Genomic DNA, 26062 nt, shown 5'->3' on the forward strand with positions numbered 1-26062 from the left:
CAGAGCCAAGAAAAGTAGAGTGAATACGACTGCTGTTGAAATGTTGTCCTGTGTCCGCTGGATTTGCCGATATGCGACAAATTTGCTAACAGGTTCACTGTATCGAATTTATATGCAATACTATGTCCATGTTGTGTTCATAACTTATTTTCGCTGCCTTCAACCAGCCAAAGAATCAGTTAATGCCGTTCTATGTTGTTTCTATTCATATAACTTAATTATTTTATTAGCAGTGTTAGTGCATTAATAATATAGCAAACTGCAATGCATTTTTAAATATATTTTGCCAGACTATTATCATTATAGAAAACACATTAACTCCTTTTAGTCATATCACTCATATTTGCTCTTTAAGACTTCACCGTTTCCATCTCACCTCTGGAACCAACTCATAAACATAATTTCTAGCAGAGAGGGTCGGGCAGTAAAGTAAGCTGATATCTCGTGCACTGCAGAGACAGATTACTACTGTATACAGGTTTTAGGACACAGCAGTGATGGAGGAAGGATGACAGGTGACTGATGGCGACTTTGGGAACAGATATGAGAGTCGGCAGCTCTCCTTCATCTGCAGTCTGTGTTTTATTGAAAGTGGAGCAGTGTGCTGTGCTGTTAAATGGCAGCTTTAACCACCTCTCTGCCTCTCTGTCATTAGCATAGCGTAGGAGGCAGAGCTGATTGAGTGGCCAGTTGGCAGTTAAAGAGAAATTTCTTTTCAGATTCTTTGCTCATGTTCCTGTGTTTGCATCAGAAAAATTCACCATACATGAGCACAAACAACGGACGTTTATCTCCATCTCTTGTTCTATAATATGTTGTTATGTAAAGATCACATTATTCTAAGTAAGATGTATATGTTTAAATGTATATGCCAGATGGTCAGACTTTAATTATATCATAGGACATGTTTTACAGATTTTCACCTGAACATACCCATCATTCCGCACAATGCCTTTGAGAGGACAAGCATCTGTTCCTCTTGAAGGTTGAAGGTTGGATACATGATCATGATACAAAAACAGCTCAATGCACTCCTATTGTGGCAAACTCTTTGCTGTTTGACTGAGATTCAGTTCAAATCAAACTCAGATTCAATTTTGTATTTTTTAATTGGACATAAATTCTCCTCCTCCCAGGGACACAGAATAAATGAATGACAACAACAAATAAATAAAATTCTGCTCTTCAAAACAGTATTCAGGTTGACTGACTTTTGGGCTTATTTATTTTATTTTTTTTTACCTGCTCCCAAAATTACTCCAATGATTTATTAATTTATTAATAAAATTTTTTTATCTCAAAATTTTACAACCTCTTGAAATATTGTATCTTTATTCTTAAAACATTGCAATTTTTTATTTTTAAATTTTTTTATCACAACTTTATTGTCAAAATACTGTGATTTTTATCTCAATTTTTTTTACTTTATTCTCAGAATATTGTACTTTTCTCTTGAAATATGACAGCTTTTGCTCCATCTGAACATATTCTAGAAATAGTATTTTTTTCTCACATCATTTTCCCCCTCAAAATATATGACCTTTCTGACCTTTTGAAATAGTACAGCTCTATGAAAAGATTTTCTACTTTAATACTTATAACTTGAAATAACATTTTATTGTACAACTCATTCTAGAAATATTAACACTTTTTTAAATCAAAATATTGAAACCCTTTCTGGAAATAGACCATTACTTTTTTTGACAACTATATTCTTTAGATTACAACTCCCTCCTTCTTGATATTGTCCACTGGAAAAAAAGGAGAACTGAATTGAGAGTGTCTCATCATTTGAATTCTTTCCCTTTGGCGGAAATGAGCCTCTATACATTGCTCCTGAATAGATCCAGATGTGGATTTAGATGATCCTTCCTCTCAAGTTTCCAGGGCTTCAGCCTGGATCTTCTCCCCGGGCTTGGTGCTCTCGATAGTTCGGGCTCGGTTTCAGCTTGATTACCTCATTAATTCATAGATCCACCTTAAAAACGGTATAATCCCGGGCTGGTCCCTCCCTCCCTCACTCTCTCGCGGTCTCCAGCACCAGTTCACCTCCCTCTATCAGTTCCCCAGCTCACCAGGAAAAGACGCTGGTCCGGACGTTGGGTCTTTTCTCTGGTCCTGTTTGAATGTGTCGGACCCCCCCCTCACCCCCCTCTCCCCCAGTCCCACCCACCGCTCTGCAACACATACACACTACCAGTGCTCATTTACTGGATCTGCTCTTTGTTATCAGAGCATTTCCCTCCTCTGCTTTTTATTTCAAGAGAGAGAGGGGGGGAGTTTATTTTCCCTTTTACCGGATTGATTTCTGACTGAATCTGGATCTGGTTTGTTTTCCTTCCTCTGGGCTGCCGCTGCAGGGACCAGAGCCGACGCTTCGGCGAATGTAATTACAGTAAAATAAACTGGTGTAAACGTCGGAACAAAGGAACGGTGAAGATTTTCCCCTCACCCGGTGTGTCAATCATTTTTCCCCACCGCAGTTGTCAACTTGGAGCCCTGGCGGGAAATGGACAAACCCCTTTAAACTGAAGACGCTGCTCGCCGCTCACCAACACAACCGCAGGACGTGATTTGGACGAGGATCCCCGGAGTGGAGGTAAGGTCGATTCTCTCTGTCTTTTAAACTTTACTCGCCATCTGTCGGTTTTCTTCCACTTCACTTGTGGCTAAAAGACAAGAAACATGACATCGTTTGTCTGCCAGCGACCGTTAAAGTGAAATTTTAAACGTGTTTTAAAGAGTCTGTCGTGTCCCTAGTTGTCCGCACTGCTTAGCATCCGGGTAACGTTCACAACTGCCGTTTCTTTACCTTGACACCCACTTATTAGCAACTACGGGCGAATTTGGGTTTTTCCACAGGTGTGAACGCACAACTATCCTGTTCAGGGACACTATGACCTCTAATTTATTGTATTCTCTGCAAGATTTATCTCAACAGTGTCTCACATTTCCCCCGGAATCATGTTTTTTACCCGTTTCTTCTCGTCAAACGTCCCGACAGTTAGCTAGGTTACAGCCCCGATACGTGCCTTTCTCTCCTCTGCAGTCAACGCTGTCGAGTCTCCATTCAGAAATGTGGACGTTAAACGCCAACTTACATCGCTTTTTGACAAACCAAAGCGACTGTCAAAGCACACTCGGTGGCATTGTACGATCGTCTGGGATTAAACACACATATAATTAATCGAATATCACTTAATTCTGATATCATAACAACTTTTCAGACTTGTTACGCAGTACTCGCTAGTTTCTGTCGCCTACCGCTGTTATTTTTCCAGCGAGGAGATCGTGAGTGCCTATCAGTTGGTAAAGTTGTTATTTTAGTAAAATAAGATGTTTTTACGTGTAGTGGAAGCATGCCGAATTTAAGAGCAGTTCCAAGTGATTCTTAGCAGGTTTTTACGGTGTATAACATTTTCAATGTTGTAGCTAACAAGGAAAATGAATTTAAATAGTCAGATTCTGCATGGCGCTGTTGTGACGGGTCTCCCCGGGCGGCGCAACGGCACGTATCGACCGTTGCAGTGGCTGCAAGGCAGGAATCAGACCGTATGCGGATGTCTCCGAGTGTCTGGAAACAGTTTGCTCATAGTCTATGTCTACAATGTTTTGTTTTCCGAGTGATATTTCCCTTGGTAACCAAAAGAACCCATTGTCACTAGTAAATCACACGGTCTCCAGGAACTTGATAATAAAACATGCTTCTTTTTTTTCTTCGGCGGACACTGGTTGCCGGGTTGTTGCTCTAGTTTTGATATTATAATGTGTTTCTTGGTATGAGTGGTGTCCTCGCACTGGTGTCATGAATGCGGCGCCTTCAGGGTGAGCTTGTTCAGCTTGTTGGAGTGGTTTCCCCACATTTAGCACTCACATTGTAAATAGCACTTCTGCTTTCCACGCTGTCATACTGACAGGCGGCAAGGAACGAGGGTGGGGATTTTTTTTGTTAGTATTTTCTTTACCGAGCTCGTTTTGTTTTAATTAACGGGCTTTCTGCTCGCGATGAACCATCCTTACGTCATTTGCTGAGATGGGCGGATGAGCAGGAGCAGCTATACTTCTTTTTCCTCCTCTCTTCTCATTTCATCCATCTCCTCCTTCTCCTCCCCCTCCTCCCCTCTTCTCTATCTGGGTGTGTCCTGCCTTATTGCGTTAGGAAGGAGGGGGGATCCCGCATCTTGGCTCATGGTGACTCCTCCTCAGCTTGTGACCTCTAAACGAGGGCATTGCTTCTTCTGTTTTCCTATGCTGCTATTTTACCACACAGAGAAGCTCTCTGCAAAGAAAATCAGTAGCAGGGAAACTTTGGTGCCCGCTTAGAGAAGTAGGTTAAATTTTAGGTGATTCTGAGGGGAGCAATGGCACAGTGACTCTGTTGTTTCCTGGATTCTTAAGGGAAAATGGCTACTTTTGATCACATGTGCTTGTTTTTCACTAATGAATTCATGGTATTTCACCAGCTGTGAGACCACGGGTCTATAATTGACCAAATCCTGCAAAATGCTTTATATCCATTTGAATTTAAAGGAGAAAGCACATGATTAGTGATGCATTGATCTGAATCTGTGTGGGTGCTGGGACCTGACAGAGTCGCATAATGACACAATTTCAGAAACCTTGTGGAGTGATTATGATTACTTCAAAGTTCTTGCACACCACAAAGTCTTACTGATAGACGCATTGGATCAAAACACTTAATTAACCAGTTTACACCCCTCATTTCTTCATCATGTAAGATTCAGAGATGGATTTTAATAAAGTCAGTGCAGATGATCATCGAAGAACATGATTCTTTGTGTTTCTTCACGGGACAATGTATTAAAATTTGAACAATCCTATGTCGACTGTTCAGGATTCCCCTCATGAAATGGTTCATCTGAGGTTGTCTGCCACTCAGATCCTGATGCATCTTGTCTTGCGATATAATTAGTTAATAGATGATCGCCTGAACAGCAGCTACACTAATGGCATTTGCTGTGTGAAATGGCACCTCTGCTCTTGTTCCCTGAAGGTTAACAGTTTAATTTTAATGAAAGCATATTTGTTTTTTATGAAGTTAACAGAGGTGGTCTTTACTTGATGTTAGGTAGGCTATGGCATATCTGGCTTAACTAGAGCTGAAAAGATTAGTTGATTAATCATTAGTTGATCGACAGAAAAATAATTGGCAACAACTCTCTTGATCAGTTCATCATTAAAGTAATTTTTCAAGCAAAAATACAGAAAATTCCATCATCTAGAGAGTAAATAGTTGCCGCTTTTCTCAGTTTCATATCACTATAAAAGAAATATCTTTAGGTTGGTCTGTTAGGACTGTTGGTCAAATAAAATAAGACATTAATGTAATGACATCACCTTGAGCTCTGGTTAAACTGTGATTGACATTTTTGATGAGTCAGTTAAACAAGAAAGTAATAACCAGAATAATTGGTCGTAAAAATAACTGTCTTGCAGTCCTAAAGCTAGAATTATGCTTCTGTTAAGATGCACATAAACGTTTTTGCAAAAAGAATGTGTGGTGTCGACCTGCATGTCAAGCAAATGGACTGGTTGATGTTGTGATCTTTTTCTTTCAGAGTTTGCATGTACGTTTTAGCAGGGTACTGCCACAAGTGATCTTCTCGCAGAGATCTTCTTCTGCAGCCTCAGAACTGAGTCAGCCCAGTGATCCAGATGAGACAGGGCTAGGAGGGGGGAGCAGGGAAAACACAGCTTCAGGTGTGCACACTGGCACTTCACAATGTTATGAGTGCAAAGGATAGAATACGGTTTCACTTTTTAAGGTAGGACTCTCCTGGTACATTTAAGTGTCCAACTCTGCCACTGTGGATGTGTGTGCATGTGTGGGTGTGTTAGCACATTGTGTGTGCAGCAGCCTCTTGTTTTCCGTATTTTTGCTTTCGAGAATCATGGAATGTCTTTGATATTGGTACTGACTACCAAATTTCTTGTATCGTGACATTGCTTTCAGGAATTGTTGGGTCTCATTATTGGCAGTGTAGCAATGAAAATGTATTGGTGTTAAAAAGAGAAAGTGAGAGCAGTATTGAGGTGAGTATGACATGTTGTACTGAGCTGAGTGAAGGTTTATTTCATACTGAATTTACCATGTGAACCATGTAGTTGGCTACAGGGGATTTCACCCCTGATTGTTTATTCACCAAGCCTGTATTTGCTCGCGCTGGCCACACCCTAGCTGTTATTTGAGACTCTGCCGTTATTTGAATGCCAGTTTTGCTATGAAAAGTTTACATTACAAAAGCTTGCTGTGATGGAGTATATGCTGGGATTGGCTGAAGCCCCCTTATACTCTGTACAGGATAATGGATAGGCATGGATAATAAATGGATGGATGGTGCCAGCTATGGTCTGCAGTTGAAATTATCCTAATGAATAATGTCTGAAAATAATGCATCACGATCCCTTCCCAGATGAGGACACAGTCAGGTTTACCTGCAGACAGATGAGTGCCCTGTTTGTGTCTGAAGCTGCTGCTGAGGTCCTGATGAAGAGACAGGTGCTGACTCAGTGTGTCTGTCCTCTTAACGTCCTCCAGGAGGTTCAGGCTCCTTCAGCAGGAAAAAGAAGAATCGGTTTGATATTTCATTGTGATTTATTTATAGAGATTAGTCAGAATATGTACTGAAGATGCTCTTTATAATCTCAGGTGTCACTCTCACCTCTGTTACTTGTTACCAATGCTCCAGGTGGTGTTACTGGAGAGATTATAAAGTGTTGAGCTTTTTTTATTATTCATGATTTCTTTGACAAACTGAAATAGAGTTTAATAGAGTTTTTAATGATACTAAACAGACAAAAGCTGCAAATACTTGTTTTTCTCATTATAACAGCAAGTGCCTAGTATTTTTGAATAAATTATTAAATAAATTATTAAATGACTGAGGTGAGACCTGACTGAGGTTCATTTGTTATGACCAGCTGGACAAATGTCTCTGCATCTACGTTAGTTTCAGAGTAGATATCAGGAAAAATGGACCTGTATCATCGGCTTCTGTTGTTTGCTTAATTGTCTGTGATTGAGTTCATCTCATGTCCTCTGGTAAATATGTTTTTATTTTGAATTTTGAATTGATCTGTCAGTTCTGTGTGCATGATCAAACTGCTCCCCCCAATGAGCATTAATGAAGTTTAATCTTTAAGTTTTTTTCTCAACTTCATTGTAAAGCAGTGATTTTCCTACATTTTCCAGAAGGGACTTTACTTTTTAAAACTGTTGATGGAGATGTTTTGATATGTACATCAGTCTGTTTACCCATTAGGTTAAAAAAAAAATGTTGTCAAGCCACCAAATTCACCAAAACACACATTAACAGCAGCGGTGATTTTAATGAGTATGTGGTTTTCAGTGGAAATGGGTTTGACATGTTGACACCTCAGACCAACTGCAAACAAGTGTGTTACTGTGATCTCAGTGGTTCAGACCTTCAGACCCCAGATTGAGTCCAAACTCTCTGGGGCCAGATTTACAGATCAAAATGATCTGTTTCCTCTCTCACTGCTGAACTCTGAACGGTTGAGTGATGATTCTCATGTTGCTTTTTACAGTCTGTCAAATTTTGAAACTGAAATTACATAGTTTTTGATTACATGTAGTGATCAGGGACCATGGGCAAACCCCTCAAAATAATCTTGTTTTATTTTGACTCTTTTACATGCACTTGAGCAAACTCTGATCTTTTATTGCACTCAGGTTTTATGCTTTTGCCTCGATGCTTTTATGTTTAGTCTGGCAGTTTTATAGACTAGTCCTGACAAAACAACATTTCATATTTTATACAGCTGACAAACTTGAACTTGTAACCTTATATCTGTAGTGAGTAAATACTATCTGTGCTATTATTTAGCCAACTGCAGAATTTTATTTAATATGATGTAGTTATAATATTGTATATTTTCATGAAACCTAAACCATTTATTAACCGAATAACCAGGCAGGAAGGTTTGTGCATGTTTTTTGCAATTAATTGAATACCTGTAAAATCCAAGCACTTCATCAAATCAATGCAAAAATCCAATATTGACATTTGGATTCTAAAGTTAGGGACATTAATTGGATAGATGTCTTGGTTTAAACGATATGGCGAAATCTCTGCCGGCTGACAAATTTACATAGTCTCACTGTATATCGTCATATTGCCCAACGCTAGTCTGTTGGACACCATCACTGTGGCAGCACCATCCAGTCCTACACCTACAGCGCCTCATGCTTCTGTGGCGGTCGAGAGTATGGCATCGTTCACAACTGGGACCTGAGAAACCGACTGAACACACCGTCTGTTACACGGTGTGGATGGAGGTTTTTTAAAATTCAGTGAAATGTGGAAACCCCTCTGCAGACGGAATCCCTGCCTGTGAACCAGATCCAGCAGCGCACACTTTGTCTCTTATGTAAGTCCACATCAATTATTAATGGACGCAGTGCAGCTGTGAGAAACTCAGTCCTATACTTAAGATATGGATGGTCTCTCCTCAGCATAGCTTCTGTGTTCATCGTTATAATAGAGCTGTTTGCCTTTATAATTATTTTATAATTCTGCTGGCAGGAAAGAGTTCACCCCACTGTAACGGAGACCTACTGAATTACAGCTGTGTGTAATGTCTTTATTATTAATTAATTTTTTAATTTAACCAGTAAAGTCTCAATCTTCTTCAAGTCTCTCTGCCAAAATGAGTTGCAAAAACCAATACGGATAACAACACCAAATATGCCACAAATAAGAATTAAACAGAAATGTAGGTATTTAACTGAATAAAATTTCTAACACCATTGACTGTGAACATTTAGACATGTCATATGAGATGATGCTTATCATTGCTGCAACTAATGACTATGATAATTATAAGCTAATTCTGTCCATTAATTGATTAATCCTTAATCCTTAAACAAAGTGTTTGTGGTAGACTGCAGACTCATGTAAGGGTTTGTGTAATATTTGTATCAACTGGTTTTATTTATCTCATCCACAGGCTTTTATTTGAAACAGGCCAATGTTAAAGATAGGTCGTTACTTCTAATTTCTCCTGTTTTAATAAATATATTTGATCATACTTGAATAAGAGGCCTTTCTGTTTCCGATCGCCTCCTGTTTTAATTTGTTATTAATGCAAACTCATGTCATACTCACCACTCAGCTGAAAACACTTTCTCTTTTGACACAAATGGTTTCCACTCACTTCTATTTTGCCGTTTCTTCATTTGCTTGAAAGCTGCTGTCAGTGAAACTCCAGCTTCCACAGATGTGGCATAATCCCTTCCTCCTCTGGTGGGTTTTTGCTGCAAGTCTCTTAATATTACAACATGTCAGACAGTTCTTCTTAACATATTCTGTACTTTGAGAATACATTTCCAGTACAAGAAGAGTTTCAAGTGTTAATTTCACGTGAAATACATGCAGGAAATGTTGGGGTTGATTGACGGTAGCTTAACGGCGATTGAAAAAACAGCAAAGTAGAAGTGCGCAGAATATATTTTTGAGTTAAACAGTATTTACGTTAAAAGGAGAAACTGTTCTGATGGAATAGGTGCCTTTTTAAGGGCTTTTTAGTTCTTATATTTGTGAATTTAGTTTATATAATGGCCGTGGAAAATAGATTTTTGATTTCTAATTGGCTTACAGGCTAAAGTCTGCAGCTCGGCCCAAGGCTGAATGGTTTGACAAATTTGAGTTAGTCTTTGTTTCACTCCATCTCACATGCACCAGCAGAATGTGCAGCACATGTAAATTTCAGACCTGTTCAGTGCCATACAACGTATGTTAAAGTGCATGTAACCATAGCAACAGAACTGATGCTTCAGGCTATGTTAGGGGTTAATTGACTGGTGAAACTAACCAACCCATGGATCACAGCAGACGACAAATACACTTTAAAGCATGGCAGAGAATTCAGACACAGCTGACCTTCGTTCCTCTGGCCAGTAGAAATGATAGAAGAGACAGTAATGGGCTCTAAGATGTCCACATAGAGACGATAATGGACTCCCATTGCAGTGTTGTCTGCCTCCTCATTGGACATGATTGTCATGGGGACACTTCATGGCTGTGGGTCCACTCTGCACCTAGCTTTTAGAAATATGCACACAGACGTCTTGGAGGCGTCAGCAGGATTGATGATTGTAACTAGACCATCTGACAGTGTCCTCCTGACACATGCTTACATAATACCTGTGTGTGTGTGTGTGTGTGTGTGTGTGTGTGTGTGTGTGTGTGTGTGTGTGTGTGTGTGTGTGTGTGTGTGTGGTGTATTTGGCAGTTGGCAGGTGTTTTGTAGGTGGGAATGTGGGAGTTTGTGTTTGTGAGTGACAGACAGGAAGGTCTGAGCTGTAGGACATTCAGCAACAGTATCATCCTAAACACTCCTGAAAAATAATGAACTGGATCAAAGAGTCTCTCTCTGATCAAATCTAGGCAGGTCCAACATCCATTGTGTACAAGCAACTTAAGTTATTAATAACTAAAACATTCAGTTTTGATCTATAATCACCTTTTTTGGCCGAGAGGCCATTCACATTACAGGTTTTATTGGTGGGCTAAATAATGGTGACAACCAGTGGCTCTAACCTGAAAATGAGATGAGTAGCAGTAGTAATGAAATGTTAATTGAATATGTATTGATCCAAATACTTTAGGCCCTAATTCACAACTGTGACATTGTAAATGAAAACTGATATCAAATGCTTAAAAGCTTGACTGAGGGTAGGGGTGGGCGATATGACGATATTAGATCGTGGAGGATTACAACGTGAAGACGATCTTTCAAACTGCAGAGATCGTGGGATCGTCTAGGGCACATTCTATAAATTGCAGTTCTATGCTGATGCACCGACGCACCAGACGTATTGACGTCGTCAACCTGACCGACCAATCATAGCGGATTACGGGCAGTACCGCACTTTCCTACCCGCCTCCTTGTTTGTGTGTGTAGCGGTAGCACATGGAGAGCGATGGCTGAAAGCCAAACGGAGTTGGGCGCTAAAAAAAAACTTCCACCTCCATTATATGGAATTGGTTTGGATTTTCCGCAACTGATCAAGCGCAAGCAAATGTAATCTGCAAAGTTTGCACAGAAACCGTTCGCACGTCGGGCGGTAACACGACGAACCAGAATGTTGTTGTTGTTTACCTTAAACTTTACGTTGTTTGCACATGCAGGCAAAACTGCGACTATTTGAAATAAAATCTGTTAAGAAAGGTTCTTTGGTCTAAATTGTCTGTTTTTCTTTTTCCAGTTTAAGATCGTGATAAAATCGAAATCGTGCGTTTATTTTTAAAAAATCGTGATATGATATTTTTGCCATATCGCCCACCCCAAACTGAGGGTGACTGGTGTCACAGGGTGGTTTCTTTTTGAGTACAGACATCAGCTGCAGAGAGCCTGTTAACCGCCAGTTTAACTTTACCCGATATTTAATTATCTAGTGCTGATAAAATCTGCTGCCAGTGACAGGGAAAGCGATCGTCACCACTGGCTATGAAGGAGAAGCTGCTACCTGTTTTGTGCATTGATTTTTGCTAATAAAATAGTGTGTAAAGGTAAAAGGTTTGATAAAGGACCTGCATTGGAGCTTAACAGACCTGGTTATTTTCGAAACTGGAAACTGAATTCAAACTTAAACCGGCTATCAGAACTCAGCCAACAGTTCCCAGCCCATCACTCAAATACATGATTCAGTCAAATACTAATGTTTTATTTTCACATTAAGTTCGACTGTTACAATCGACCATAATTACAATTTACAGTAGGTCAAGAAACAAGCACATTGAGGAGCTGAAGGAGAGACACTGTTGATAAAGTCTTTACATAGTCTTTCTTGTGTTGGCTCAATATGTTTGTATTAATCACAGTCTGAGCAGTTTGGACTGTGGGCTTAGTGATTAGTTTAATGTCTGGTTATTGGTCACTGGTCATTGATATTTGGATGTTTTTTGTCTAATTGTGTTGCATTTAGACTAATTATTGAAAATGATCAGGTTATATTTATCACAGAAAGTAATTTGCGATGTCTGTAATTCGACGCATTCAGTTTATCGTCCAGACTTCCCCTCTGTTTGGATTCAGTGATGCTAAACTATGTGAAAACATGTTTTTACCAGTCTCTGGACTTAATTTCCATTTGTCTTTATTATTCAGTCTGACATGTTAAGATTTGCTGTTTTCATTTAGCGAGAGGGCTTATTAAGAAATATGTCAATTCTGTAATATGACGTACGACAACCTGGTGCAGCTGCAAACATCTCATCAAAAGTTGAAGACGTTCAAGCTCTACATGTAATCAAGGTTCTTAAAACTATTTGATTGGTTGGTTGTTTTTCCAACCAGGGAAATATCTGTCAATTAACACAGCATATAGAGACACAGATATAGACAATAATTAGAGGTCTGGACCCAGGCTGCTGTAGGTGGACACATTGAAGCAGCACGCGCTGTTCTGTATACCAAATCCAAATAAAGCTTAACTGTGCTTATGTGACAGGAACTGATCACATTCTGAGCTGTGAACATGTCGCCCAATAAGAGAAGCTCCTATTTTAAAGAAAAAATAATGACTAATCTTCAAAACAAACCAAATGTAAAAAAAAAAAAACAAAAAACAAAACATGTGGCATGATCTTAAGGCGGCTCCCTGGCTTTCTGCATCCTCCCTAGCTAAAATATGCATACACTATACATATTGAGATAAATAAAACAATAAAAATATAATGCAGGAAAGAGTTGAGAACAAACTAAACTAACATTAAACATCTGAATTATCAGTATCTCAACCTGTGTTTTAGCCCTTGTTTCCGTCTTTCTGCTCTAACTTTAACTTTTTTCACCTCCCTAAAGGTGAAGGTGTTGCTATGACACACTCAGATGTGTGTGTGTGCGTGTGTGTGTGTGTTAATCCTGATGAAGCCGTCGGTGCAGAGAGGTGTTGAAGCTTGTTGTGAATGTGATGCAGTGAGCTGAGCTCTGTGTGTGAGTATGTGTTTAATGCTGTTTCTAACAGACAGATACGTCTGAGTGGGAATGTTACATGTGAGTGCAATTGCTGCACCGTAGGTTGGGACAGTGTTGTTGTGCGTCAACAGTTGGTATGAGGATCAATAATTATCCGTGTGCTGAGTTTTACCAGCTGATATTCAGCCTCTACGGATTGATCTGTCTGTGATTGATCTGCTGATGAGCCCCAACAATCGTTTACATGATTATGTTTTAAAAATATGTACTTCTGTATGGTGTAAAAATTCACATCTGAAAAAACATCTAAAGATTTTGTTCTTAAGCTTATTGTCTGTACGGCCTTTTATCTTTTCATGTCGAACAAAGTGTTAAAAAAATCTTCAAATATATACATCATAAATATTAATATATGAGAACTAGGGGTGGGAAATAAGGACAATTTGATATCATGATACTGATATATATTATGATAAAATACATTTTCTTCATATCCAATTGAGAACAATTTATGCATAAAATAACCAAATGTCTGTTTTAGGTTACTTCAAACTTAAATCTGAGAAACCAAAGAGTCAGTGCTCCAATGTCAGCAAATGTTCTTTCATGTGCAAGCTGTTAAGATGGATTTATGCTTCTGCATTGCAAAGTGTAGTTTTGGAGCTGATGTAGGTAGCAGCTGTAGCTGACGCGCCCCTTTTCAAAAACGTAACTACAAATTGGGGCCAAAGGAACTGTGAAGGACTGTGTTTTCTCCTCTTATGTTTCTGGTTCTGACAGAGATTGGTCGTGAATACAACATGAGGCATGATGAAAAAAGCCTCATCCAGCAAAGGCTTCTCTACTGCAAACCTTATGCTCACCGCTCTCACTGTGAACATAAGACTATAAATACTGTGGGGAATAGAATTAAACGGACTAATCAAATACAATATACCTGTTCATTATTGTGGTGGTTATATTAGTGGGTAAAGTCCGATGCTGATCTGTAAATCAGACTGTAAATTAAGTCTTTGTGCCTAGTATAAATCCAGCTTAACGTTGCCACCTCACCACGCATTGATTAGGTGGCAACAGAGTAAAACTCTGCGTGGCCACCTTAGATCCTAACCTCTGCCATATGCTGCAGACTGTTGTTATTCCCCTGCAGGAATCTTATCACATAGCCAAGGGAGAGGGCGGCTACCTCGCTGGCACAGCTACTGTCATGTTTACATCAGAAGCAATGGAGGCAGCATCTGAAAGTTCCTTAATGTTCAACTTACATAACTGATTCAGCTCCAGGACTGACCGGTGTTCATGCAGACTCTGTAGGCCACTGCGTGTGTGTGTGTGTGTGTATTAAATGTTGGCAGCTCACTTGGCATCCCTCTGCAGCATGTTAACAACTGATAAAGATAAGAGAATAAAGAGCGGGATGCTGCAGGAGAAAGGGGAGTTATCAGAGAGCAGAGAGCTCTTTTACCAGCCAAGCTGCCAGAACTGAAACACAGAACAGAGCTGCTAGTGAACTGACTCAGTTAGTGGGTCACTATTTCATCACTGTGTTAACTTAGTTTTTTTTTATCAGCATTCAAAGTTGTTTTAAGCTCATTATGTGTGTTGCGTTTCATCTTGAACCTTAATGTGTCATTCCTATGGTTTTCTTTCATCACTCCTGATCATTAAAGGTTGAGCATATTGTCCTCAAAGTTAGTTTATCAATGATCATCACAAGCAGCCTGTATGTAATGTACAGGTGTGCTCCCACTCCCACCTTTACTTGATAGAGACTGTCTGGTTCAGTTATTGTCTTCCATGTCCAAACAGGTTAAGAATTGGAGATGAACATCTTTCATCATCATATTACGATTATTACATGTTAGGAGGCAATATGGATAAATCCTGTATTATACTACATGTAGTTTTATATCAATATGTATGTGTGTGTGTGTGTGTGTGTATGTGTGTATATATATATATATATATATATATATTTTTTTTTTGGAATGTCAATGGGGAAAATGTTGTNTAGGAGGCAATATGGATTATACTACATGTAGTTTTATATCAATATGTATGTGTGTGTGTGTGTGTGTGTATGTGTATATATATATATATATATATATATATATATTTTTTTTTTGGAATGTCAAATGGGAAAATGTTGTACAATAATCTAGAAACATATGACCCGACCGTATGACTGGAAAATGTGAGAAATTGCTGACTATTTGTTTTACATGATTTGAGTTTTGAACACATTAAAAACACATTTGTGTCAGGACCAAGTTCCACTAACACCTGTTTGCAGTTGTTCTTTACAGTCTATCAGTCTTAGGTGTAGTCATAGACCGCAGGAGGAGGTGTGTGTGTGTGTGTGTGTGTGTGTCATGCGCGTCAGTGAGCGTGTCCTCCCAGAGACAGTCAGAATAAGGTGTCGGTCAGAGGAGGAAGTGAGCAGATGGAGGGTGGATAGAGAGCCAACAGGAAGTGGAGGCTTGATGGTTTCCTCATGTTGTGTTGACCACATTTAGGATTTCACTTCCCTGTGCTCAAACAGCCAACAGGTGCTGGTGTGAGTGTGTGTGCCGCATTTTAGTCCATCTCTTCCTCTCTTCATATTATTTTTTGTTCTTCTTCACCTCAAAGGAACTTCTGAAAATCAAGACCTTGAGAAGTGTTTAAAAGGCCAGTTTATAGTTTTGGACTAAAAGCAGCAGAGGTATTCACACATTAGTCCAATCTGTCAAAACTATTTCTCTCTCTGAAGGAGATTTTTTAGAAGTTGTAAAACTGTTGGGGTTAAATAGCATTCTGCTCATAAAGACAATCTTTTGTTGGATACTAACTATAACTATTTTTCCATGTGTGTGTGGGTCTATTCTTAAAAACTCTAAATTGAAAGTATCCTGACACATTGAGAGGCAGCTGTTAAAACTAGTAACTACACTGATAATCAGACGATGATACACTGATGATGCATAACTATAGCTCTGACCCAAATGCTGTGTGAAATTCAGGCCAGATCAAAAAAAATGTCATAAAATCTGCCTCTCCCACCACAAACTCAAAAACTCATTTTAGAAGGCGGTATTTGCATTGACAGCAACGTTACAGTCTGGAACAGTCAACCCAGGGCGAGTCTCGCTCTCATTACGAGCTAATGGTACCTCCAACTGGCCCCAGCTTCCTCTGAATAACTAAAGTCATAAACTTTTGTTTACAAGGACACAGGTCCATACTGCGTTTTGGAAAAATACTAAATTCAGATGGATGAGGCTGACCATTAAATATTTTAGTGAAAACATCCTCCTCCTTGGAGACTGGTTAAAAAATGACCCAGTGCATCACTGTCCATGTTTAGTGTTGTTGATTCACAGGACATAATCGTCTGTGGCATTTCTCCTTCAGTACCTAAAATAAAAATTGAGGGAGATATTGATTTTCTTTTTTTCTTTTTTTAAAATCTTGTTGAATTAGAGCTTAATCAAAATTAATATATTGTAGTGTATTATATTACTTTGTTGCTAATGTATCTGCATTGTTTTGTTGTCATGGACCATGTTTCTAGATACATATGGAAGAGAAGTGGAGATGTACTCTCCTAATGCTGACTCATTTTAATACATTTTTGTAATATTATGTATTATTCAGGGAACCTCCCCATCCCACAAGTACACTGCAGATCTGTGGGAAACCTTGTAATGTCATGTAACATAATTGCTATATAAGTCATTTATTTATTTAATGAGTTTGACGGTTGTTTAGGTTGTGTAACCATGGCCCCATTTTCCTACATGTTTTTAAAGCATTGCCAAAAGTGGTCACGAGGTGAGGTGAGTCAGGATCGGAGCAGTTCTGTGGGGAAACCCTGCTGACGTTCAGTCCTGGTTCCTGTTCAGACTGCAGACGCTGCAAAGAGTCCCTGCTGTGGTATGTTTTCTGTCCTGACAACAGGGAACTCTACGACAGACACACAATCCTACTCAGATCTCATTCCCGGTCCTGGTCTGTGGTCCGTGCAGGGAGAGCAGGGTCAGTGGAATGCAGTGTTTGTGTTGTAGATGCTGGGCGTGGCTCCGGCTGGCCATGGTGCCTGAGCAGTCAGCACGCAGCCATTCATCACGGTGTGTACACATGGAAACACGCAGCTCAGATCTGAACACACACTCTGCTGTCACAGCCAAGACACCCCAAACTGGGACAAGATGAAATCTGTGAAAACATAAAAAAAAAAAAAAAACATCAGAGAGGAACGGGGACCTGCTCGCTCCTCTGCTGTTGTTCTCAGCCATCCACTTCAGTTTCTTGAACTCTAAATATCGTTATAACTCTGACTTCTGACTCTGAGGTCCAGAATCAGATCTGGAGGTTCGTTCTTCTGACCTGTCATTCTGTCTGAGTCTCGGTTCAGCCAGCGGGCCTTTGACCTCAGCTCTGTGAGATCATGAGCTCAGTTAAACTGAAGTGGCTTTTCATTTCCAAGTTCGGCAAAGTGCGCTTGTGTCCATGCACCACGGTTTCTCACACCACGTTTTCATGTGACTTTAAATGCATGATTAATGTGTTCTGCTTTCAACAGCATATGGGGAGCTCAGAAAGGTAGAAATGATGCTATACTGTATGTCCAGTCGAAAAAGGGCAGCTGACGCTCAAGTGGTAGAACAGGTAGTCCATACATTTCATGGTCGGTGGTTTGATCTCCAGTTCCTCATGTCTAGGTTTTGAGGTGTCCCTGAGCAACCCTGTCTCCTAGGAATCCCATTCAAATACTACTAAACTGGTTCCCTGTTGTTTAATGGCAGCAGAGTCGACAGGCTGTGGTTGGGGTGGATGGTGCCCAAGGTTCACATCCTGTCCTGTCTGTGGTTTCTAAAAGTTGTTAGTAAGATGAACGTCTGCCCTTGTTTCCTGAGCTGGTCTTCTTCATCATGCTTTGTTTATTATGTAATAAAATGTATTTCGTCCATGCAAAGTCTCAAAATAACTTCCCAACAAAAAGTGCAGAAAATCTAGAAATCTACTACATGAAACTTACCTCTGCAAGTGAACACCAAACCCAATTTTTTTTTCCTATGTTTCCACACCCCAATCAATTGAATTCATATTTACATGTGAATCAATTTTTTTTTTTTAGATATTTTTTAAACCCTGCACACGCTGACATGTGCTGTCTTTATGTTGTACTTGTTGTAGATCCTCAAACCGAGTCTGAAACTAATGACTGACTGTTTCCTGTCACCTCCTCACATCACATTCCTCCTGTGAATACAAGCCTGTCACACACTCAGCTGCTCTGTGATTGGACTGCGAGATATACTCCTCCCAGCCATTAACATGAATGGCAGCCTGTGTGTTCTGCATTCACGCACTCTCTGTTATTTTTTTCATAAAACTCAGGAATGTTTGGTGTCACATTGTCCAACTGGTTTTCAGCCCAACAAACAGCAGACTGTGAAGCTTTTTTTCCGCTCTGCTCTCAGTCACAAGATGCTCCACCAACAGTCATCTGAGGCTGAATAATGTGCTCTCTCACTGCTGAGCTCTGGGGTTATTTTTCTGCGCAGTAGGAAAAAAATGTCCAACCAAATGTTGTGCACAACGGAGATGATTAGGACTTCACAATGTAGTGGTTGCCTGATAGTCAGATCAGGTTTTTTGGTTTTGTTATGTCATAAAACAGCATATACATAAACATCAACTGTAGTCATTTTCTTCTACAGGAACTTAGCCTGTAGCCTGTACCGCACCTGAAAATGTAAGTGTACTTTTGACAACCTTGTGAGTACAAGGATCTCCCTTCCATCTTCCTACTGTATTTTACAAGCTGGGGCTTCATTAAAAATGCAGCAGCGGTACAGACCATCCCCAGGTTTTGCAAAACAACAGGACGTTGTGACCGAAGCTGATTAATGCATGTAGTAAGAGGGTTCTTGCTGGCCCAGGGATTTAAGGCACTGACCACAACATCCCTAATTTGAGTCTGACCTGGGATCTTTGTTACATGTCAGTACTCCATCTCTATTGATTGGAAAGACATAAAATGCCCCCAAAATACTCTGTTTTCTTTTCCTAACATTGCAAAAGGCTGCTGTGTTAACACCTGTGAAGTGAACGAACAATGTGATCGATCTATAAATCGCCTGCTGAGCTGAATCATCATCTCATGATCGAATTGGTTACGAAATGACATTGTTTGTGATTGCATCATTAAATGCGTGGCCTTTCTGCCAGCTCGCCAGCTGTCTGCAAATATTAGACTGATGTCAAGAAACGCAAACAACAGGAACAGATGAAATGTGTGAAATGTGCTGAGTTTTCTGCTCTACCTGTGCTGAAACTGATTATTAAACTGCATCTCTGTGCTGTACTTCATTTAAGCATCTGGTACTGACAGTCCTTAGCTATACATGGTAACCTCTATTTTGCAAGTATGCCTAACGATGACATCCTCGGCCTCAGATCAGCTGTCTTGCACACAAAGTGGACAATGGAGAATGGCATGCAACAAGGATCCCAGGCCAGACCACCAATGCCATCAACCCCTGAAAGCACCTGGAACTTGGATTAAATATCACAACCTGAGAAGGGCAAAAATGTAGTTCCAGAAACTCGTCCCCAAAACAGTTGGAGACCAGTGAAGAAAAAAGCAGATTCAGAGAAAATAGGTAAATGTTACCAGAGGTTTTCAAACTGAAGAGCTAAAGGGAGGGATGCGATGCGATGCAAAGATAATGTCTGAGGTGAATCGGTATTAGTATCAAAGTAATCCAGTGACAGCTGCCTGAACATCCATGGGCATATTTTAAACAGGAGCTGCTAATAGCTATCGGCATCTTTCTAATTGTGCCAATTTGACAAAATGTAAATAAATAGAGGCCGACGGGTTGTGTTATGTTTCAATAAGTTTCTGCAGCAGAGAAGGGCTGAGAGAGCGGTTCTACCGGTGAAGTTCATCCAGACAGTTACAAAGGTGTGTTTGCTGCCTGACTGTAAGGACATTAAACTAAAAGATTTTTCTGTCTGCAGTGTGAGGCTGTAGCAGAATCAATCAATTAGACAGATGGATTCTCCGTCTTCTTCCAGGACTCTCCTGAGACGGAGCTGGACGGACTGCACAGGTGAATAATGACCCCCATACTTTTCTAACTGGCACTTTTATTTATTCCTGTGATTGACAGGAAAAATGTTGCTTTGAATACATTTCTTACAGCCTGCACTGTATCCAGCCTTTCCTCTGGCGCTCTGTTTCTGTTGTTGTTTCCTGCGTTTATCGGCAGCCAGCACCATCATTGTTAATTCAAGTCCCACAGAAAACAGTCTGCTGTTGTCTGACTGCTAGTTAACAGCAAAACCGCCACCTGAATATCACCAATAGACATTGGAGAGCCCTGTGATGCGTATGACTGTGAAGGAGGACTGTAGGGCTGGTTTCACAAAGACGGACTTACCAGTGTTAGCAAAGTGTCTGTTCAATCCACATTGACTCCAATGTGTAATGCCAGAAATTTACTGAACAAAAACAGTTGTGCAGTTGGCTGCATGAGGAGTATACAGGAAGAAAACTGCATTTTTTTATTGAGTGATTCATCGATTTTTAAGTTCCCGGCCCACAGCAGCTCTGTATGTCCACAAAGAAACTAAAGCCCTTGATCCGTCATTGTAGTTGATAAATGAACAACGTATCGACAGCAGGAGATTTGTGAGATTTGAACAGCTGCCTGTGGAGATTACACTAAATCAAACGTTACACGGAGATCTTTAGGAGGACTGATTTTATATGACTAATTAAACTCTGGATAATTAAGACTCTTTTCAAACTCATAAACATAACCGTGTGTCGTTCTGTAGCAAACGGTCAATCATTCCAACTTGCTGCTAGCAGCTCCGTTGTTCTGTCTCCTCTCATGCTTTAAGGGAAGATCGCAGTGATTATTAATGCCACAGGTCTGACTGGGGTGTCGACCTCTTCAGACTATTTCTCTTCTCCATGTACCTTGCAGAAAAGTAAGTAAAGTTGCATACTTTGTTTTTCATTTCCTGATATACATGGAGGTTATGTCTGCTGCTTTTCAGCCAACAGGGAAGAAAAGAAAATATGTTTCTTTATAGATTCATATAGATGCCTGTTATGGCACCTTTAATGAAACATGACTCACTTCAGTGTTTCCTGCAGGAAATAGGTCAACGGAGGTGGAGAAGTTTTTCCGTCTACAGTTCTATTGACTTTTCTTAACTTGTAAACTTGCAGTTTTCATTTCTCTCAACATTGCAAAACTATTCACTCACTCATTCGTTAAATTGGTGGCCTTCGTTGTTTCGTTTAGCAGTTCTGCTTGTTTTCCCTGAATCTTGACATCACACTCCACGAAGGTGTAGCAATTTCTTTTAATGTTCCTGGAGGACTTTGTTTTACTTTATTTCTGCTGCAGTAACACAATGTGGAAAACACTGTAAATGTCTAAGTTGCTGTCTGATTTTCTGACTCCGCAGTTGTTCATGCTACAGGCGAGTCCAACATGACAGCTGGTCTAACGTTTCAAAATTCATGATGATGACAGAAGTTCAAACTGAGACTCGCAAACAGACGCTCACAGACAGTAACTGTTCCTCAGCACTGAAGATATGAGGAGACATTCGTGTCAATAAAGTTTAGTGGAGAGGAGAGATAATGTCATCTGTTAAGCGTAGTCGGTGAGTGAGTGCAAACTTATGACTTGGGTCCCAGGGCTTTGTATTTCTGTCTGTGTTTACATTTAGTTGTAATAAATGACCAATTACCAAGGTGGGACTGAAGGCAAGGAAGTTATAAGGTTAAAGGTAAATATGGGTAAAATGTGTCACAACATAACATAGATGAAGCATTGTGGCACTACAGAGATGTCCCAGCCAACAATTCATTTTCTCCAGACGTAAGGGAACATGCTTGTTTGGTACAAGACCCAACAAGAATCACATCATCATCTTTTTTTTTTTTTTTTTTTTTTTCAGTGAAAATGAAATGTAACTGAAATTGTGACTCACACTGCAACTGCAATATCTGCCAAAACAATTACAATATGATTTCTTGGCATGTTACTGTTCAGCCACATTGAAGTGTTTTATGTGGAACATAAAACAAAGGAGGAAGGAAAGAAACTGATTGCCATCCAAACAGCTCAACACTTCCTTCTTGATAAGCAGCAAAAACACAGTGGCTTTAAATCCGAGCAGCTGCAGCGTCTGACGGCTGGTTCAGAACAGGAACCTGCTGATTGCTCCCACTGCTCCCAGGACAGTGGGTCTGGAGGCTTCTGGTCTTTGAATATGATTAGGAGTGTTCAGACTAAAAAGGAGTGTTAAATCCAGCTATTGAGATTAGCTGCTTCCATTGGCTGGTTATGACCTGTGCTGCCATGTTTATATGTAAAGCAGCTCACTGAGTCAGACAGGGTCACTAACACATTCATTTCTTATTCATTCATGCGCTGTGTGTCCTTGTTAGATACAAGCTGCTTCTATTATGTGCAGACCCTGACTGTGTTCAAACATTTTGACTCAAAACAATTATAAGTTTATTATAATTATTTATAATAATTATTATAATTATAAGTTGCGGAAACTTTCAGACAGCATTTACACCATATAACATAAATATATAACAATGAAACTCTCAATTCAACATTTTTAATTTAGGGCAAGACACCAATGAAATATGATGCACTGTAAAACACCCTGCTGTGTTTGACACAAAAAAATAAAAAACAAAAACCACATAAATGTGATGTCAGACTGAATAATGAAGAGAAACTAAATGGAATTTCAGTCTGATTATTAGGATATTTTTCCTACCACTAATTAAACTGAACCAGTATCCATCAAGATAATGAAGAAACTTCTAATGGGGATATTCCATTCTAGAGGTGCAACTAATTGATTGCTGATTAATCGATTAGCTGATCAACAGAAAATTAATTGGCAACTATTTTGATAATCGATTATTGGTTTAAGTCATTTTTTAAGAGCAAAAAAGCCAAAAAATCCCCTGGATTGGGATCGTTGGTCACATCAGACTTTTAAAATTGTCGCATTGGAAACTGTGATGGACATGCTCAAAATGTTCTTACATTTTCTAGAGCCAAAGGATTTATACATTTATCAAGTAAATAATAATCAGATTACTCAGTAATGAAAATAATCTTTGTTTGCAGCTCTGTTCCATTCACACGTGTTCAGAGGTTAACTGTGTAAGTGCAGCTGCAGTGTTGGGAGTGAACCTGAATCAGTTCCAAAATAACCAGTCGATAAACAAATGAAGCTTCTGCTGTGGTGTCATCTGATACCTATTGTAATATAATGTCACAAACTGGCATGTCGGGTTTTTGTTGTCCCTTTGTGTTGTCTTGTCAGGATGTCAGCAGCCCTGTGCTGTCATTTTTTCAGCATCTTCTTCATTTACCTCATGAGGAAAATGCTGGCATGTCCCACTTGGTGTGTCCGTGTCCTGCTTATCTACGAACTGCAGACAACCACTGTTATCTAACATGTTAGAGACACGCTCCATGTCTCGTTGGCATGCCCTGGCTCTTGTGATGTTCTTAAAGGAGAAACTGTCCATGTCTCTGTGGTTGTAATGTAAAGCCATTTCAGGCACAGTTCCATAAACACAGCAAGCGTTTCTCAGTTAGTTCAATTTGAAATCCACATATTGACAAGGATGGTCCAAATACTCAGAAGTGTTGGTGCTCTGCCCATTTTAATGTAACATTACCTGCTAGAACGATGCTGACTGTGAAAATCTACTACAATTCCTTAAGTGCCCAAACCTTGATAATGTTTATCACGTCAGCTTTTTGGTAAACAAAACTGCCATGCATTCAGCTCCAAAAAAAGATCTTGTGGTTCTGATGTGGGTCATAAACACGGCTTTTAATATTTGAAATGTAAAATAAAAATCCTCAGTGTGTAACTGCAACAGGCCATACCCATACCTCGACCTCCGGTGGCAGGCGTTCCTAAAATGGATGTCCGTCCGTTTGCTGACTTTGTTAAAAAAAAACTAAAAAAAAACCAGCTACCTATAGTGATGTTAGCTTGTACTCATTGAGGCGGGAGAGGCACCACGAGTAAACACAACACAATGACCAGATTTTTCCCCAATGGAAAAAATTCAGGTATGTAAACATGAAAAAGTCCACAAAGTTGATAATTATACGGAACACTTCACTATTATTAATCTCTATAACTATTCATACCCACTCACTGCAGCTTCTATTATTTCACCTGCAGCTCTATAAACAAGAATTTCAGTATTTCCTGAATGAGTGGTCAGTCCCACTTCCCCACTTCCCCTCTCAAACTGGCAGGATATTGGAGAGCCTCGGGGTACCGCATCTCCCTGTTCCTCATGGAAATGAATGGGGAGCCAAATCTGCAGCCACAATGTATTTTAGGCTATGTATAATTATATAAATAATGCTGCAAGAGCTTTGTACAAATAACTTGAAATAATCACGTTAATATAAATTTGTATGAACCGTTTTTTTTAAGTAGCGGCCCAAGTTAACATAAATATTCAAAGAGCAGAAGTGAAATGGGCCAGTTCCTTTCTCCTCACTGAGGGTTTTGATATGACTGACTAGTTAAGACAACAAACAGCAACAGATGTGACTCAATCCTCAGGATTTTCAGTAAGAATTGATGATCAGTCTAAACTCCTTTGATTGAAGCCGCAGAGGGTTTTTTTAGTTTGGGCTTCCACCTGTTAGTATCCAGCCCAGAGGAGGTCAGCTGGCTCCAACCCCAGCTGCAGGTACTGTCACCTGGGCCATATCAAAGGCAGGACGGCCCACCCTCACAGCCCTGTGGAGCTCGTTAGCTGTCAGAGCTAATTGGGAGGGTTTTTATTGCACAGATGCTGACGCACTTCAAAGGAGTTCCCCTTCAAAGAGCACACAGGTCAGAGTGGGAATAGGAGGAGGAAAAGGAATATATGAATGATTTCATGTTATAGTTTGACTCTGAGGTATTCCCTTATAGAGCAGAGTGAAGGACAGATGAACCTGGAGAGAAGCCGTTTATCAAAATTTTATTTTTGTTAAAGTGACAACTTTACTTTACTTCTCATTGTGAAGTAAATGTTTACTGCACAGTGAAGTGGTTATTGAATGATGGCATCATCGGCGTTCAGATTGGCTCCCTGTAAGCCTCGCTTTCTCTATGCAATTCTTTCTTCCACATGGCATGATAATTCATAGGAAAAAAATGGTGGTACAACCAGAGTAACTGTGGAAACTCTACCCAGCAACAGAGGAGGCGAAGAACGTGCAGAGGGAGAGTGATGGACACAGAGGTGAAACAGTAGCGAACCACGGACGGGCATTTACTCGATGGAGAGAGCCACAGTCAGATTGGGACAGAAATTAAGCCCCGGACTTCTCCGCTCGGACCGACTTCATGGACTCTTTACACTTAAGTGGCAGCACACCAATGCGGCGGCCCCGCGGGCAAACTCCGCCTCTGATGAAGTCAATGAGATGTGGCTGAAAGCCCGGGAAAAACAAGTTGACCTTGTGAAATTTTTTTTTTTTTTTTTTCAAAATTGCAGGTCAGTTTTGTGAAAATCAAATCCAACAAGAATCATCTCGTCATCTTGCAGAAGGCAGATCAGACCTGTGGGCGACCCACATGGAGCTGACTGTTTCATTAAAGGCGCAAACATTAAAGGGACATGGCTCCAAATCTTTCAGCTCTGCTAAGTGTGTTTGAATTTGCAGCTTGTTTCCCTTCATGTGCTGCAACAATGGAGGCTTTTATCAGACTGTTCCTGATACACACTCACACCTGGGGACTGATCAGCACCACTGGTGTCTGATGTGTCCATATACACTCACTCACTCACTCACCCTCTCTCTCTCTCTCTCTCTCTCTCTCTCAGGCTGCTGCAGGTCTTTTTCAGTGTATTTAGGTTATGATCAGTGTGGCTCAGGAGTCTCCAGTGATGGACAGGCTGAGCTTCAGAGCTTCAGCCTGTAAACAGGATTATTGAATCTCTGGACGCTCTCCAGATGTTGCTGCTTTTTTTGATCCAGATCCGTCTTCTTCCTGGTGCGGCTGTTCGGTGTAACAATGATATGAA

At 40.1% G+C, this 26062-nt stretch overlaps 1 protein-coding gene across 7 annotated transcripts in view; it reads left to right on the plus strand.

Annotated features, from left to right (window-relative positions):
• The first annotated feature begins 2178 nt into the window (after positions 1-2178).
• The window catches only part of LOC111219522 (plasma membrane calcium-transporting ATPase 1-like), an 86843-nt gene continuing 62959 nt past the window's right edge, over positions 2179-26062 (plus strand). For 5 of the 7 annotated variants that reach the window (XM_022742230.1, XM_022742223.1, XM_022742228.1 and 2 more), the window contains exon 1: positions 2179-2599. The gene's annotated coding sequence lies outside the window, so the exon portion shown is untranslated. Of the gene's footprint in view, positions 2600-19974; positions 20067-26062 lie in introns of all 7 variants that reach the window. The other 2 variants (XM_022742224.1, XM_022742225.1) reach the window with 2 other exon arrangements.

The sequence above is a fragment of the Seriola dumerili genome, unplaced genomic scaffold (assembly GCF_002260705.1).
Source record: "Seriola dumerili isolate Sdu_G_001 unplaced genomic scaffold, Sdu_1.0 BDQW01000066.1, whole genome shotgun sequence".
NCBI lineage: Eukaryota > Metazoa > Chordata > Actinopteri > Carangiformes > Carangidae > Seriola > Seriola dumerili.